The sequence below is a fragment of the Pelophylax lessonae genome, assembly GCF_965119305.1.
Source record: "Pelophylax lessonae genome assembly, chromosome: 7".
Lineage (NCBI taxonomy): Eukaryota > Metazoa > Chordata > Amphibia > Anura > Ranidae > Pelophylax > Pelophylax lessonae.
The window spans coordinates 186,983,307-187,001,337 of record NC_138774.1 but is presented as its reverse complement, the minus strand read 5'-3'; the positions used below and the strand labels follow the sequence as shown (position 1 = coordinate 187,001,337).

The 18,031-nt window shown below is 44.7% G+C and overlaps 2 protein-coding genes across 5 annotated transcripts in view; one reads left to right on the top strand and one right to left on the bottom strand.

The window, feature by feature from the left end:
* Nucleotides 1–18,031, bottom strand: part of SEC16A (SEC16 homolog A, endoplasmic reticulum export factor) — a 440,683-nt gene that overhangs the window by 3,685 nt on the left and 418,967 nt on the right. The gene's annotated exons all lie outside the window — the stretch shown is intronic.
* The window catches only part of NACC2 (NACC family member 2), a 260,461-nt gene that overhangs the window by 236,738 nt on the left and 5,692 nt on the right, over nt 1–18,031 (top strand). The gene's annotated exons all lie outside the window — the stretch shown is intronic.

Sequence of the window (18,031 nt, the reverse complement as noted above, 5' to 3'; positions counted from 1 at the left end):
TCTGAGGCTTGCTCTCTACGTCCATAGACACCAATAGCGAAGCTTAGCTCTGCCTCCCAGTCCCTCATCACAAGATTTGACTGATAGCCAAGCCTGTGAAAGCGGGGAGAAGGGAGAGAGAGCTGCTACAGATGGGCACTGTACTGAAGGGGGGGAGTTGAGGGGGCGATACTACTAACTAAACTGCTTATTACCTTAATGCAGGAAATGCATTAACCACTTAAGCCCCGGAAGATTTTACCCCCATTCCGACCAGGGGGTATTTTGCGATTCGGCACTGCGTGACTTTAACGGACAATTGCGCGGTCGTGCGACGCTGTACCTAAACGAATTTGGCGTCCTTTTTTTCCCACAAACAGAGCTTTCTTTTGGTGGTATTTGATCACCTGTGCGATTTTTTGATCACGCGCTATAAACAAAAAAAGAGCGTCAATTTTGCAAAAATAGCAATATTTTTCACATTTTTTTATATGAAATTCCCCCCCAAAAAAATGTAAAAATTAAAATTTTTTAACATTTTCGGCCAATTTATTTTATGCTACCTATGTTTGGTAAAAAAAAAATCGCAAAAAGCGTATTTTGATTGGTTTGCGCAAAAGTTATCGCGTTTACTAACAAAGGGAAAGATTTTTGTCATTTTTGTTGTTTTTTTTTTAACGCGTAATGGCGGCGATCTGCGATTTTTTTTGCGGTACTGCGACATTGCGGCGGACAGATCGGACCCTTGACTGACATTTTTGACACTTTTGGGGTTACCAGTGACATTTCTACAGTAATCAGTGCTATATATATATGCACTGTTACTGTAAAAATACACTGGTAGTGAAGGGGTTAACTTTATTTGGGAGGGAGGGGCTGTGTGTGTCCCTAGGGGCGTGCTTTCTACTGTGATTGGCTGTGGCTTGAGCTGTAAGGACACTGATCAACGGATCTACATAGTAGATCCATGTGATCAGTGTCTTTACAGCGAGGAGAATGACAGGCAGCTTGTTTACACAAGCTGCCTGACATTCTCCCTCTCCCCCGCCGATCGCCGAGTGGCCGGCGGGCATCAGGTCCGCTGGTCACACGCGCGGGGGGGTCCGTGACCACGCGGGAGCGGGGGCGCGCGCTCGCTCCCTAGACCCTCACAAGCAAGCAACGTAGCCCTACGTTAGTTTGCCTGTGAGGGGCTGACCGCCGACGTAGATAGTCGTGCGGCGGTCGGCAAGTGGTTAAGGTAAAAAATGTTTACAGTTTAAAACCACTTAAAATTAAGGCATTTAGGTCTCTGGCATGGTGTGTGCATGACCTGGAGGGATGAAGAAAGTGTGTTGTACTACAACAACCTAGATAAAGGTATATAATACTAGTTATATTTTTTTTTTCATGTGTAACAACAAATGGCACACAAAAATGATTTAATTGGAAATTTATTTTTTTTTCCTTCGTTTTTTTCTTTTGCTTATTTATTGGGGTATTTTGTAGTACGAAGCACTTTACACATAGAGAAAAATATGTGACGCAAATAAAGTTTTGCCCTTTAATTCTGGGCACATGCTGGTGTTCGTGTCTCTTAAATGTTTGAGGTTGCTATTCAGACTAGATTGCATAAAATACCTCAAATAACAAATACAACAGTAATACATAAAATAGACACAATTGTTTGTAACCCTGAAAAAAAAAAAAAATATATGGATCCTGTTCCTTTTAAAGCATGTTATACAGCACAGTGCTTTTGCTGTGTAATTTTGCCCCTTGTATCACCTGAAATACCTGGGTGATCCTGTCTGTTTCTGCCCTCCCCACTGTAAACTGACCACAGTTGATTATGGCTGATAAACCCTGACATTGTGGTCAGATTACGTGACTTTGTGCTCCGACTGCTGCTATCATTTCTGAGTGACGTTACTACAATCCCTCTATTACATTAACTGATTTGCCCAGTGTATGTGGTTCTGTAAAAAATAAGCTGTTCTATACTGTATTTCGGAGTGCCGCTTGGCGCTCATATGGCCGGCCGCCTCTCTCCTCCTCCCAGCTGGCGCTTTCTCGACCCCTCTCGCTGTAGCGTCAGACTGGGAGAGGGGATAGGAGGCTGGTCATGTGAAAGAAAAACTGTATAGAACGGCTGATTTTTACAAAACCACATACACTGGGCACATCCGTTAACGTAATAGAGGGGACTGTAGAAATGACACTCTGTGGCTTAAAAGCCACTTTAAGTGTTACTGTTTACATTATTTTTGTAATATTTAAGCCATCTATACATGAATTGAAATTTGCTCAGTTCAGCAGGAACTGGCTAAATTCTGATCAATGTATGTGGGCTTTGTGGTTGAACAGAAGTCAATATACCAATCTACCTCTGTTCAACTACCCTTTTGGAAAATTTCCACTCAATCAGCACTAAAGGCAATGCTCTGATCAGTGTATTGTGACAGTGGAGAAGTCTCACCGCTTTAAGAATACATACACTATAAGAATACAAAGACCAGGGGATTCCTCCATCCAATTCGAATGTGTGGATGGAGGAGCTGTGTCAACAAGAAAATGTACTCCTCTATGGCCAGCTTAACCGGACCACCCCTTTGCAGTTTTACGTCAGTACTTTGATGTTCACTGCCATAACCCCGGTATTTTTTTAAACTGCGGGCAGTCCGCTTTAACATGAGGGTGGTCCCAGCGGTGGATTTGCCACAGGACCACCCTTATGGGTGGCCGGAGACATGCCCCCCCCCCCCGGCCGCTTCTCAGTCGTTTTCCCCGGTTACTGGACCCGCCGGTAGCAGGGAAAACAACGTTATGGTCTGCTGTCCCCTCAGGCAGGAAGTCGAGTGAGGGCAAGATGGCCCTCACTCGACTCTATGGCCTTACAGGACCGATTTCAAGAGATTTAAACTAGCAACCGATTTAAAGAGCCCTTTTTTTTTTTTAAGATGATCTCACATTAAAGAGGTTCTGTCATGCTTATTTCTATTACAAGGGATGTTTACAAGATAAAATCAATAGGAAAAAAACGTCAAACTGGTAGCCTGTAGAAAAAGTGTCGCCTGTAGGGAGTTTAAAGTACCAATGTCTGTCACCATTCTTCGAGTGTGCGCAATTTTGAAGCATGACATGTTGGGTATTTACTCGGTGTAACATTATTTTTCACATTATAGGAAAAAATTGGGCTAACTTTACTGTTTTTTTATTTTTTAATTCAAAAAAGTGATTTTTTTTCCCAAAAAATTGCGTTTGTAAGACCACGGTGCAAATACGGTGTAATAAAAAATATTGCAACAATGCCCATTTTATTCTCTAGGGTCTCTGCTAAAAAAAATGATATAATGTTTAGGGGTTCTAAGTAATTTTATAGCAAAAACAAGTGTAAGAAAAAGGCCCGGTCCAGAACTGGTTAAGCCTACATTCACATGGACATAAAAATTTTACTGATCATGGTATGGTTTTTTTTTCTATCACAAAAGTTCCAGCATAATGATTAGTAAACACTTGTATAAAATTGTTGTGTTTTTCTTTTTTAATTCAATACCTGCATCTGGCATATGTGTATACGTATGACCTCAGATGCAGGTTTTTGGATTTTATGTTATGGATCTAAACTTAGTACAGGTTTATGCACCTGTGTGGATGGCTAATATAGTTCAGTGGTGTTCAGATTCATAAGACATAAACTGTTTGTCAATGTGTTTTATTACGACCGTGTAAATTCAACCTTACATATGGATTTGTGCTTGTGAACAAATTCATTTGTAGTACTCGGCTGTCAAATGAGTACTTGATTCAAAACCTGGTGATTCAAAATTGAAATGAATAAAGTTGATTACTGACAACCCCTTTGATAGTGTATGAATGAATGGGCTTGAAGGTAAACAAAGACAATTATTAGCATATGAGCATGTCAAGTAAAGGCAATGGTGATTCACCAGTGTGCTCATCAGAGTAGGGTGAATGGTTTTGAGTGTACACAAATCCATTCATACAGCATGAAGCTCAGGTGGGGAAGTTGCAGACAGCTTGAAATAAGAAAAAAAATGAAAAAGGTCTATTTAACTAAACTCTTTGCAGTGCTTCAAGGCAGATTTAGAGGGCTGTTTTTTTCTGGCTCCTGCAGGTCCCCAGCCCTCTGTCATTCCTAAGCCAGCTAACCTCAACACAGCTTAAAATGGTTCTGGCATCTCACACTCTTTGGCCTCTCCATTTGGTGTTTGGGGGCATGACTGCCAGTACAACTGGTGGAAATGTGGATTAGAGGTCATGGGTGGTGACATTAGGAGGTCAGGGTATCAGAAATGAGAGCAAGGTTGGAGGTATGGGAGTTGAAGTGGTGGCATTGTGTGGGGAACTCACTAAAACAACACCTACACCAGAAACATTGTTCAAGTGCATATAGTTTCATTGACTGCTAATAGATCATTTTCTTCTGCATGTGAATGTGTTGAATTTCGATCTCAAATAATAAATCATGCGTGTTTATAAAAAAATAAACAACTTGTTTTCATCTGTACCCTAATATATTGTAGATGGAGTACATGAAACACATGAAATAAAACTACCTTGTGTCTTGTAGCTGTGCTTAGTCTTGCCATGGTGTATGACCTGTGACATGAAACGGTCTTCCACAACCTCACCGTAGTAGCAGAGTTTGGCTGTTCCTCACTCAGTTTGAAGACTCCTAGATCTGTTTCTGTTAATGACTGTGTTTCAATCTACATATGAAATTGATTATTAGCACCTTGGTATAATTGGTTAATCATACAGTCCACCTGTCTCTAATCCTACAAAATACCTGACATTTGTGCATGTGTAAGGCTCGGTTCACATTTATGCGATGCGGGAAGGCTGCGAATTCGCAGCCTGTTCCCGCATCGCACACGCACCCCCGGCAGTTCACACTGCCATATGCTATACGCTGGGGGTGTCAATGTAATCTTAACGACACCCCCAGTTTGATCGCATATCGCAGTGCGATCGTGCAGTTCGCAAGTGTGAACCGCTGTGCGATCCGATCCTGATGCGGCTGCAAAAATGCCTCCTGTGCGTGTTTACTCTGGGTGCGATGCGAATTTAGCCATACAAACTGTATGGCTAAACTCGCTCCGCACAGCTGATCGCATGTAATGTCGGAGCAGTGCGCTCCGATATTACATGCGAACCCGGCACTCGCACAAATGTGAACCGGGGCTAAAGCCCCATACACATGTAGCGATTGTCGGCCGAACGATCGGCCGTCTTTTGTCCGGTGCTGTCCTGTCGGTTGAAAAGTGCTAAAGACTGCACACGAATTTTGTCGGCCAACAACAGCCGACTGCAGAAGTGATGTCATGTGATGGTTAACTTTCCGTGTGTTTTTTCTTCTCTGAGCATGCCCAGTCTTGCTCATCTCCTGTTTGTCAGCCGAATTCTGTACTGACTGAGGAACAATCGGCCGTTCTGGTGTTGGCCAACAAAAATTTTAAAGCCTGCACACCAGATTTTGTTCGGCCGAAAAGTCGCAGTCGGTTGTCGGAAGCATCATACTAACAAGCCGACAATCGGCCGATCGGACGTTGGCCGAATATTTACGGCCGACAATCGCTACGTGTGTACGGGCCTTTAGGCTGGCCATACATGTTCAATTTTCTTGTACAATTTTCTGCTAGATTTACCATAAACCGCATAATAGGTCAAAGCTAAACAACACTTTCACTTGTATCCAATTAGGTAGGCATGTACTACATAGTTGGAAGGTAAATTTTAATAAAATTGTGAGAAAATTGTATAATGTATGGCCAACCTAAGAACTGATGCTGGTTTGAAACCAAAGGGTTGTGACACCAAATTTTGATTTAGATTTTTCTTCTGTTTACTAACCTTGTATTTTGTAAATTAATAAAAAAAAAGCAATTAAGATATACATTTTTTTAAAGCATTCTCACTTTACAGCATTTATTCACACCTGCCTAAAACTTTTACACAATACTGTACTTTAAAAATTAGCTTAAAACAAAAAAATACTTTCTTTGGCTACATTGAAAAGACTTGATGGTCCATTTCATATAATACAACTTTTTCACACATGACTCTAGTTGCCCCACCCATCAGGCTCGGTTCACACTTGTGCGATGCGGGAACGCTGCGAATATGCAGCGTGTTCCCGCATCGCATCCGCACATCTGGCAGTTCACACTGCCATATGCGATACGCAGGGGGTGTCAATTAAATGTTAACAACACACCCAGTTTGACTGCATATTGCACCGCAAGTCGCACCGCACATGAGATCGCATGTAATGAAGGAGCAGTGCGCTCCGAATTACATGCGATCTCCGCAGCCGCACAAGTGTGAACCGGCACTCAGAGCTTTACATGTATCAATAAGGTATCACTGTGGCATTTTATGCTGATTGCATTGATGGGGACAAGGTAGATTCTCAAAGCATTTCACAAGTCAGTTGACTGGTTTATCAGGTACTGTGAAAATACATGATCATCATTGGCATATTACTTACAGGCGAATTGAACAGTCAATAGAATGCCTGGGGCATCCAGTTCTCCTATAACCCCCAGGGGAAAGCATAGTTGGAGATAAAAAGACACGGGTTTCGTTGCCATCAGAACAGAATTCAAATTTTAAAAGCAAATACTGATGGAAGGTTGATGTGCCTGAATAACTTGATCAAAAGATAGATAGATAGATAGATAGATAGATAGATAGATAGATAGATAGATAGATAGATAGATAGATAGATAGATAGATAGATAGATAGATAGATAGATAGATAGATAGATAGATAGATAGATAGATAGATAGATAGATAGATAGATAGATAGATAGATAGATAGATAGATAGATAGATAGATAGATAGATAGATAGATAGATAGATAGATAGATAGATAGATAGATAGATAGATAGATAGATAGATAGATAGATAGATAGATAGATAGATAGATAGATAGATAGATAGATATACACACACTGCTCAAAAAAAATGAAAGGAACACTGCACCAGCATAGGGTCTGCCAATAGGTCCAAGGATTTAATCCTAATTACTAATGGCAGTCAGGGTGCCATCATCTAGCCTGTAGAGGTCTGTGCATCTCTCCATGGATATGCGCGTTCCCCAGACCATCGCTGATCCACCACCAAACTGGTCGTGCTGAATGATGTTAACCACTTTACCACCGGAGGATTTTGCGGTCTTACGTGCAGGCCACTTTTTGCGATTCGGCGCTGTGCGACTTTAACTGACATTTGCGCGGTCGTGCGACGCTGTACCCAAACAAAATTTACGTCCTTTTTTTCCCACAAACAGAGCTTTCTTTTGGTGGTATTTGATCACCTGTACGCTTTTTACTTTTTGCGCTAAAAACAAAAAAAGAGCGTTTATTTTGAAAAAATAACAATATTTTTAACATTTTTTTATATGAAATTCCCCCCCAAAAAAATCTAATTTCTCTTACGTCCTCCGACAGTCGCCGCCTCTTCATATTCGTCACATATGGGGGTATTAGACTTTGCTCTGAAGGAGTAGCTAGGCAACAGAATATGTTAACAATAAAGCTTTAACATATCCCACCCTCAAGGGGTGGTCCCCTCAGTCAATACCCTCCTACTTCCTGCAACCATATCTCAGTTTTAATGTCTAGCTTGTCAGGAGTGGCTGGCTCTCTCTGTGCTGGGACTTTTTGTCCCAGACTCTTTCTTCTTTTTAATATTTTATTTGAGTTTTTTCTCTACCTTTACTTAGCTGTTGTTTTTTGTCAGCATTAGTTAGTTCTTCGGACGAAGAGGATCATGCGGACTGGGTCTCGGGCTGATCCCCCTGATCGCAGGTCGTGGGTCAGTGGCTTCCCAGTCTGCCATCGAGCGTTCAGCCAGGTAACGCTCCTGGCACGGTGAACGACCCATCCCTGTTCGGTGCAGGGATGTTTGGTGAGGTGGCTACCTCACCGGACGCTGTGCGGTTTCTTAACCGCCATTGTGTGCGTCTTGAATTGCGACTCTCCCTGCCTCATGTGCAGCGGCTTGTTCGCCTGTGCGGGTTCCCCACGCCATATGAGGTAAGTGTGTCTATGTGGGGACCTGTCTGTCTGGGGGGGGTCTCAGTCTGGGACTGTGTAACCTGCCTTTAAATCACACTGCTTGTCTCCCTATCTCTCGGCTGCATGCTGTGGGCTGCAAGGGGGGGGGGGGGAGCTGTATGACACTGTGTGTGTCAGGCTGGGCAGTGTGGGAAGCTGTGTGCTGTGGGGCATGTTTTTAATGGCATGTTGGGGCATATACAGCGATCGCTGCGGCGATCTAACATGTATCCATATAATGGGATGAAATTGTGTGTGTTTTTATGCACTGTGGAGCGGCGGTTTCGGCGCCAAACGACGCCATTTTACCGGCGCCCGCTCCGGCCGCATGGTTTACATGCACGGCGGCCATTTTCTTGTAGCCTCCATAGGCTTACATAGAGCGCCCTGGCAGCATCACTTCCTTTTTCCTGGAACACCGGTCGAGGCAGCAGCAGCAGCGGGGTCTCCTCAGGTTTTATCCTTCTATTCCTGTTGTCCATTGCCTGTATTCAGTCTGTATATTCCCTGTGGGGGTCTCATTGTGCCTGAGTGTGTGCGGTGGGCTGCGCTTACCGCGCTTGCTGAAAGGGGGCAGTTAACCCTTGGTTGTCTGGCGTACAGGGGCAATGGATTCTCAGGAGGGCAAGTTTCCCACAGTATTGGTGGAAAGCCAGGGGACCGCTGTTTCCCCCCCAGGGGGGGATTTAGCCACTATTGTGGCTGGCCTTGCTGCCCAGGTGCAAATGCTGGTGGCTGCTCAATCTACTAAACGGCCCAGAGTTACTCTGTCCTCCGATTCTGAGGGTGAAGGTGATGGGGCTGTTCTGGCAGGGACCCCCCTATCGGGGTCCCGCTCCTCTCTTGATCTAGTGGGGTCTGAGGTAGAGGCTGAGGTTGAGGGGGTTGATAATTCTCCCCCTGGCTCGCCTGAAGAGCTTGCAATCATGGATGAGTTGATTGCTTCCATTAAGCAGACGCTACGTTTGCAGGACGAAGTGTGTCCCCCCGCTGCCTTGGCGGCTTATGGGACGCAGAGAAAACGCAGGACGCCGCAGGTTTTTCCCTGCAATGCTGATTTTCAGCGCGCTGTAAAGGATCAATGGCGCGATCTGCGCAAACCTTTTGCGGTACCAAGTAAATTCAAGCTGCGTTATCCTTTCTCCCCTGCCACTGATGAACGGTGGTGTGTGCCTCCACCAGTGGATCATGCAATTGCGGTTTTGAACAAAGCCACTGCGATTCCTGCAGAGGGATCCCCTGTTTTCCGTGATGCCACGGATAGGAGACTGGAGTCTCTTGCCCGTCATACTTATTCTGTTACGGGTTCTATGCTTAAGGCTCTATTTGCTTCTCTCATGGCGGCCCAGGCGATCGCAAGTTGGACGCAGATGCTTAGGCGCGTCCTAGTGGCCGATTCGGCCTCGGCGGCGACCCTGGACATGGTGGATCAGATCCACCAGGGTGTCATGTATCTGTGTGATGCGGACCTGGACCTGATTCCGTTGGCTGCACGTGTGCACAGCGTGGCGGTGTTGTCTCGCCGCCTGGTTTGGTTGAAATGTTGGTCGGTGGACCAATCTTCACGTAAAACCTTAGCCAATCTGCCTTATGATGGGTCTCGCCTTTTTGGGGAGTCCCTGGATGTGTTGATTAAGGGGATCACCGGGGGTAAGAGCACTCTCTTGCCCCATTTCCCCAAGGCTAAGGGGGCTTCTGGGAAGAAGCATGCGAATTTTCGGCCCCCTCAGGGGTCCTTTCGTGCCTTTCGGCCGCACTACAAGGGCAAACCGTTCAAAGGCCAGGGCTCTCAGAAGAAACCCTGGTCTGGGAAACAGAAGTCCGGCCAATCCGGACCTGCGGCCCATAACAGTTCGGCCTGAAGGGGCGCCCTCACCCAGTTTTGGGGTGGGGGGACGCTTGCTCGGTTTTCTTCAGCCCTGGTTGGCCCGTGTGCGGGACAGATGGGTTCTGGAAATCGTTCGATCTGGTTACAAGATCGAGTTTCTCTCTCGGCCAGAGAGCAGATTTTTTCCCTCAAATCTACAACTGTCTCCAGAGCGCCTGCGGGATCTGCACCTGGCGGTGCGGGACCTGAGGGCTCAGGGAGTGGTGGTTCCGGTGCCTCATCGGGACAGATTTCGGGGGTTTTATTCCAATCTGTTCACCGTGCCCAGAAAGGAGGGCAAGGTTCGTCCAATTCTGGACTTGAAAGCTCTGAACCGCTCTGTGCGGGTTCGCAAGTTCCGCATGGAATCCCTGCGCTCGGTGGTGGCTGCCCTGGTTCCGGGGGAATTCATGGCCTCCATCGATTTGAAGGATGCGTATCTTCACATCCCCATATTCGAGGGTCATCAGAGATACCTTCGATTTGCCATTGCGGAGGATCACTACCAGTTCGTGGCGTTGCCCTTTGGGCTCGCCTCGGCTCCGCGGGTCTTCACCAAGGTGCTTGCACCGGTTCTGGCATTATTGAGGGCCCAGGGCATTTCTGTCCTGGGGTATCTGGACGACATTCTGATTCGGTCTGCGACCAGTCAGGGTCTGGAGAAGGACCTGTCTGTCACGATGCAAACTCTGCAGGAGTTCGGTTGGACGATAAATGTTCCAAAGTCGACACTGAGTCCGTCGGTTCGTCTTCCCTATCTGGGAATGATACTGGACTCGGTGCAGGCGAAGGTCTTCCTGCCGGAAGACAAACTCAGGACTCTTCAGGAGGAAGTCAGGTCCCTCAGGGACGTTCCGAACTCGTCTCTGCGGACGTGTATGAGATGCCTGGGATTGATGGTCTCGGCTTTCGAGGCGATTCCTTTCGCGCAGTTTCACACGCGGGGTCTCCAGGCGGAGATCTTGTCCAAGTGGGACGGGCGACCTCAATCTCTGGATCTTCAGATCTCGTTGAGTCATCGCACCAGGGAAAACCTTCTGTGGTGGCTCCAGTCCCCGTTGGTGTCCGGGGGCAAGTCGTTTCGTCCGATCTCGTGGACGATAATCACCACGGATGCCAGCTTGTCGGGCTGGGGTGGTGTTCTGGGCGTTCTGTCCGCCCAGGGAACCTGGTCGGAGGGGGAGTCTTCCCTCCCGATCAACATTCTGGAATTGCGTGCGATAAGGCTCTGTCTTCATCGCTGGACGGACCGGCTGCAGGGCAGACGGACAATGCCACGGCGGTGGCCTACATCAACCACCAAGGGGGCACCAGGAGTGCCCGAGCGGCTCGAGAAGTGGCCGACATTCTGTCTTGGGCCGAGACTCATGTCCCGGCGATAACGGCGGTTCACATTCCGGGAGTGGAGAACTGGCAGGCGGACTATCTGAGTCGCCAGACCCTGGATCAGGGGGAATGGTCTCTCCATCCGGCTGTCTTCCAGATGTTGTGCGCGAAGTGGGGTCTTCCAGATGTGGACCTGTTCGCGTCTCGCCTCAACTACAAGGTGAAGAGGTTCGTGGCAAGGACGCGCGACCCTCGGGCAGACGCGTCGGACGCGTTAGTGGCCCCGTGGCATCAGTACAGGCTGATGTACGCGTTTCCACCGATTCAGTTGCTGTCCCGGTTCCTTCGCAGGTTACACTCGGAACGCAGCACGGTGATTCTTGTGGCACCGGACTGGCCTCGCCGGTCCTGGTACGCAGACCTCGTGAATCTGGCGGTCGACGCCCCCTGGCGTCTGCCTCTTCAGGACGATCTACTGTCTCAAGGACCGATTTACCATCCTGCTTTACAGTCGCTGGCTTTGACGGCCTGGCTGTTGAGACCGAGGTCCTGAAGGAGAAGGGTCTCTCTCCAGAGGTTGTTCATACCTTGATCAACGCGAGGAAGTCTTCCTCGGGAAAGGTTTATTACCGTACTTGGAAGGCCTATTTTGCCTGGTGTGAGTCCAGGGGGTTTTCACCCCGCACGTACTCGGTTTCCCGTGTGCTGTCTTTCCTTCAGACGGGTGTCGATCAGCGTTTGGCGCTGGCTACGATAAAGGGTCAGGTGTCTGCGCTGGCCGTTCTGTTTCAACGTCCCGTGGCTTCCAACTCCTTGGTTGGCACTTTTATTCAGGGTGTGCGGCATCTGGTTCCTCCTAGGAGGGATCCTTTGCCCCCTTGGGACTTGAATCTAGTCCTATCTGTGTTACAACGTGCTCCTTTTGAACAGATCAGGGAGATCTCGTTGTCTATGTTGTCCAAAAAGGTCGCCTTTTTGGTGGCGATCACTTCGGCTCGCAGAGTGTCGGAACTGGCGGCTTTGTCCTGCAAGTCTCCGTACCTGGTTGTTCATTTGGATAAGGTGGTCTTGCGACCTAATCCTTCTTTTCTGCCGAAACGAGTTTCGGAATTCCATCTTAACGAGGATATTGTTTTGCCTTCGTTGTGCACGAAGCCTAAACATCCAAAGGAGGTGAGATTGCATTCTCTGGATGTTGTTCGGGCGATTAGGGTTTACCTTAAATCGACTGAGTCTTTTCGAAAGACGGACTCCTTGTTTGTTCTTCCAGAGGGTCCTCGGAAGGGCATGGCGGCTTCCGCCTCTACCATTGCCAAATGGATCAGGCAGACCATTGAACAGGCCTATGCCTTGCAGGGGAAGGTTCCCCCTGTGCCTGTGAAGGCGCACTCTACTAGATCTCTGAGTACGTCTTGGGCCTGTCGTCATGGGGCTTCTGTAGCCCAGGTGTGTAAGGCGGCGACTTGGTCGACCGTACACACTTTCACAAAATTCTACAAAGTAGATGTTCAGGCATCGGCGGATGCTTCCTTTGGCCGCAAGGTTCTTAGTGCGGCTGTTCCCTAGGGTCCCTTGTTGGGGACTCCTGGCTGTTGGGATAAGTTTTGTATCCCCTGGTTTTTTTTTTGTCTTTTCCTGGGTTGTTGCTCCTGTTGAGCACTTATTTTTGCTGTTGCCCAGCTGGTTTCCTTCCTTTGGTAAGGTTCCTTTCTTTGATGTGGAGACTGCGTTGCCTTTCGGCGCGGATGCGTTTCCCACCCCTCATGTTTGCACTGCTTTGGGACGTCCCCATATGTGACGAATATGAAGAGGCGGCGACTGTCGGAGGACGTAAGAGAAAACGGAATTTTTGTAAAATCTTACCTGTAAAATTCCTTTCTCTGAGTCCTCCGACAGTCGCCGCCCCCGCCCCTCTTTTGGGGTTTGAATGTATACTCTACTGCTATTCCACTAAAACTGAGATATGGTTGCAGGAAGTAGGAGGGTATTGACTGAGGGGACCACCCCTTGAGGGTGGGATATGTTAAAGCTTTATTGTTAACATATTCTGTTGCCTAGCTACTCCTTCGGAGCAAAGTCTAATACCCCCATATGTGACGAATATGAAGAGGCGGCGACTGTCGGAGGACTCAGAGAAAGGAATTTTACAGGTAAGATTTTACAAAAATTCCGTTTTTTTTTTTAATTTTTGGCCAATTTGTTTTCTGCTACCTATGTTTGGTAAAAAAAAATCACAATAAGCGTATTTTGATTGGTTTGCGCAAAAGTTATTGCGTTTACTAACTACGGGAAAGATTTCTGTCATTTTTGGTGGTTTTTTTTTACGCGTAATGGCGGCGATCTGCAATTTTTTTTTTTTGTGGGACTGCGACATTGCGGCAGACAGATCAATAAGGTATCACTGTGGCATTTTAGGTCTACGTCGCTGGACGGGAACGAGCCACTGTGCCGCAGTAGCAGCACAGTGGCTGGAGTTAAAGTGGTTAAAGGCAGCATAACGTTCTCCACAGCTTCTCCAGACCCTTTCACGTCTGTCACATGTGCTCAGGGTTAACCTGGTCTCATCTGTGAAAAGCACAGGGCACCAGTGGAGGACCTCCCCCAATTCTGGTGTTTAATGGCAAATGCCAATCAAGCTCCACGGTGCCTAGGCAGTGAGCACAGGGCCCACTAGAGAATGTCTGGCCCTCAGGCCACCCTCATGAAGTCTGTTTCTGATTGTTTGGTCAGAGACATTCACACCAGTGGCCTGCTGGAGGTAATTTTGTAGGGCTCTGGCAGTGCTCATCCTGTTCCTCCTTGCACAAAGGAACAGAAACCAGTCCTGCTGATGGGTTAAGGACCTTCTATAACCCCGTCCAGCTCTTCTAGAGCAACTGCCTGTCTCCTGGAATCTCCTCCATGCTCTTGAGACTGTGCTGGGAGACACAGCAAGCCTCCAGGCAATGGCACGTATTGATGTGTCATCGTGGAGGAGTTGGACTGCCTGTGAAACCTCTATAGGGTCCAGGTATCGTCTCATGCTACCAGTAGTGACACTGACCCTAACCAAATGCAAAACTAGTGAAAAACAGTCAGAAAAGATGAGTAGGGAAAAAAAATTCAGTGGCCTCTATCTGTAAAACCATTCCTGTTTTGGGGGTTGTCTCATTCATTCTAGTGCACCTGTTGTTACTTTCATTAACACCAAATCAGCTGAAACTGATTAACAACCCCCTCTGATACTTAACTGACCAGATCAATATCCCAGGAGTTTGGCTTGATGCTGTACTCTGATTAAAACATGTTCCATTAATTTTTTGAGCAGTGTGTGTGTGTGTGTGTATATATATATATATATATATATATATATATATATAGAGAGAGAGAGACTTACCTGTTATTTTTTTTCTCTTTGGAACCTTAGGATTTTCCCTGTTTGTTTTATGTCCTTATAGAAGTAACTGTAAAGTTTATTTCTTTTTTAATAACAAATGTGTCATACTTACCTGCACTGTACACAGAGCAGTCCCGGTCTTTTTGAGCCCACTCCTAGATTGCAAACACCTTCCCCCCCTGCTGAGTGTCCCCATAGCAAGTCCCTCAGTGCAGTTCAGCACTGCCCTAAGCTCTCTCCTTACAGGCTCTCAATGGCTCCCACTGCTGATTCCACGTCCAGTGAGGAGAGAGTGCTGAAAGAGTCACTGCTTTCAGACACAACACTGGATCCGAATCAGGCTATGATAAGTATTTAGAGAGGTTGGGGGATCATAATCAGAGAAGGTTCTATACCTTAATGCAGAGGAATGCATTAACCACTTTTAGTCCGGACACTTTCACCCCTTCCAGTCTAGGAAATGTTTTAGTTTTCACTGCACTGGCACACTTTTTTTAAACAATTATTTAGGCATGCAACATTGTACCCAAATGACATTTTTTTTATCATTTTTGAGACATACTGTAAAAAGCTTTATTTTTGGTGGTATTTAATCACCACTGGGTTTTTTAGTTTTTTCTATATAAACGAAAAAAATACCAAAAATATAGAAAAATTAAACCTGTTTGTCTTACATTTCTACTATAACATTTTGCATATAAATAATCTTTCTTCATAAATGTAGGGCAAATTGTATTCTGCTACATTTCTCTGCTAAAAATAACCCAAATCAGAGCAGATTTTTTAGTCTAGGTAAATGTTATAGATTCTACAACGTATGATGTGTGTATGCATATATACAGTATACACACATACATATAAGAAAATTGATCGCTCCTGATGTACTGACGGCCTATCTAATTTCTTAAAGCCCTAAATTGCCAGGACAGTACAAAAAGTACCCCAAAATGACCCAATTTTTAAAAGTAGACTGGCCAAGGTATTTAGTAAGAGGCATGGTGAGTTGTTTGAAGATGTAATTTTTTGTCGCAATTTTTGGGAAAATTAAGACATTAAATACATCTTTTTTCCACAAAGTTTCCATTTTAACAAGTTATTTCCCACACACAGCATAGGCATACTTATAATTACACCCAAAAACACATTCTGCTATGCCTCTCAAGTATAGGGATAACACATATTTGGGACTTTTTCTCTGCCTAGATGGATAGAGGAACCCAAAATCCAAGGAGCTCCTTCAGGCGTTCTAAGGGCATAAATTACACATCGAATATCCCCAATACCTATTAGACACGTGTGGCTCGATTCGTTCCAAAACAAAATTCGGACTAAATTTTCAATATTCAGAGATTTGGATGTATGTAATTTTTTAAAATTACAATAGAAACAAATTTAAACTAATTCGAAGTAATTAAACACATTTTTGTCTGAAATAAGAAATTATTAGAATCAAATTCGAAAATGAACACATTTGTAAGAATTGTTGTTGTTTTGAAGCCAAAGGGTATTCAAATATTGATTTGATTTGGATTTTTCTTCTGTTTACTCACTTTTCATTTTTAAATTGATAAAAATAAACAAGTAAATTATATATTTTTGAAGGCATTCGTACTTTACATTATTTCTTCACACCTGCCCAAACCTTTTGTACAGTACTGTACTTAGAGACATAAAATATTGAAGTCAGATATTGCTTTTAAAACTTAGAACACTTCACATATTCTGAATAAACATTTATATTATTACAAAAAAGATTAACATGTTAAAATCAGTTTTTGTCAATTTTTGAATGAATTAATAATTTTAGCATTCTTTGCGTCCAGATCAACATATATGCCTTCTAACCGAGGACCCTTAAAATTTTGTTATGTTACTTTCAATCCTTTTATTAGAGGTTTAAGCTGGCCATAGATGGTGCAATTTTTTCTACAACCACGGGTTGCAGGAAATAAAATCACGGAATTCCTTCATCAACACAGTCAGTCTTAATGGGGGTTTCCCCCTACAGAGATATTGTGTTCTCCTGAAGGGGGGGGAGGGGGGCATGGGGAGCCATCCCCGCTGGGAGAATACCCAGTGAATATTGCTAGCTTGTATAGCCGCTGGCATAATTGAATGAAAAGTCTGACATACTGGTTGTTGTACGCAAGTCAATCAATCCCCCCCCCCCAAACCCTACCTATTCCGACGGCCATGCATGGTGTGCACAGGGGAAGGCATAAGAAGGCTACACCCAACATAATTGTTATGCACGCGTGTCTAAGGTATACGAAAATATAGTTTCTTCGATCACGTGAGTTTCATGTTAGAAATAGACTAGTAATTACATCGCATAAAGTTGCCGCCATAATTTCTTACAGAAGAATTTTGTGGTTTTCCATGAATAGCATCAAGGTGTTCAGGGTCCAGCACATGTTGATACTCTTGTAGTTCCACAATTAGTATATGTGATAATGATGATAACTTACCTATAAGTTCATGTACCATATTCTATGGAGCCTTTCATGCTGTGAAAACGTTTTTATATCATAAAACCACAAATATGTAAGTAACAGTATATGAAGAAGCAATAGCCGACTACATTTCTGATATTCAGTTTGAATTTGAAACTATTCAGTATTTTCGATTGGATTCAAATTCTAATACTTCCCGAAAATTTTAATCCATTCGAATACGAATAAACAAAACTAAAAAAAAACAAATTAAGAAAATGAATCCTCAGAATTTAACAAATGCAACAAAAATAAATTTCAGAAACTAAACAAATTTCTTCATTCTGCATATGTCTAATACCTATCACATTTTTGGAGACCTAGGAGGAGGCACCAGGACAGTAGAAACACCCACAAAAATGACACCATTTTGGAAAGCAAACACCCCAAGGTATTTTCTGAAATGCATAGTGAGTGTTTTGAAAATGTCATTTATTTTGTCACAAGGTTTTGGAAAATGGAGCAAAGAAAATGAAAATGTATTTTTTTTTTACATAAAGTTTTCAATAAGATATTTCTAACTTACATAATAGGCATACTCAGAATTACACCCCAAACACATTCTGCTATTCCTTCCAAGTATAGCGATATCACATGAGTGAGACATTTTTTTATACAGCCTAGCCACACAGAGGGGCCCATAATCCAAGGAGCACCTTTAGGCATTACAGTGGCATAAATTACCTCTAATTTCCCGACTACCTATTTCATATTTGGAGGCTCTGGAGCATTAGGACAGTGTAAACACCCACAAAAACAACACATTTTGGAAACCAAACACATCATGGTATTTTATAAGATCAATGGTGAGTCTTTTAACTAAGATTTTTTTGCCGCACATTTTTGGAAAATGTAGAATAAAAATAAAAAATGTATCATTTTTACATAAAGTTTTCTAATAAGATATTTCTCACACACAGCA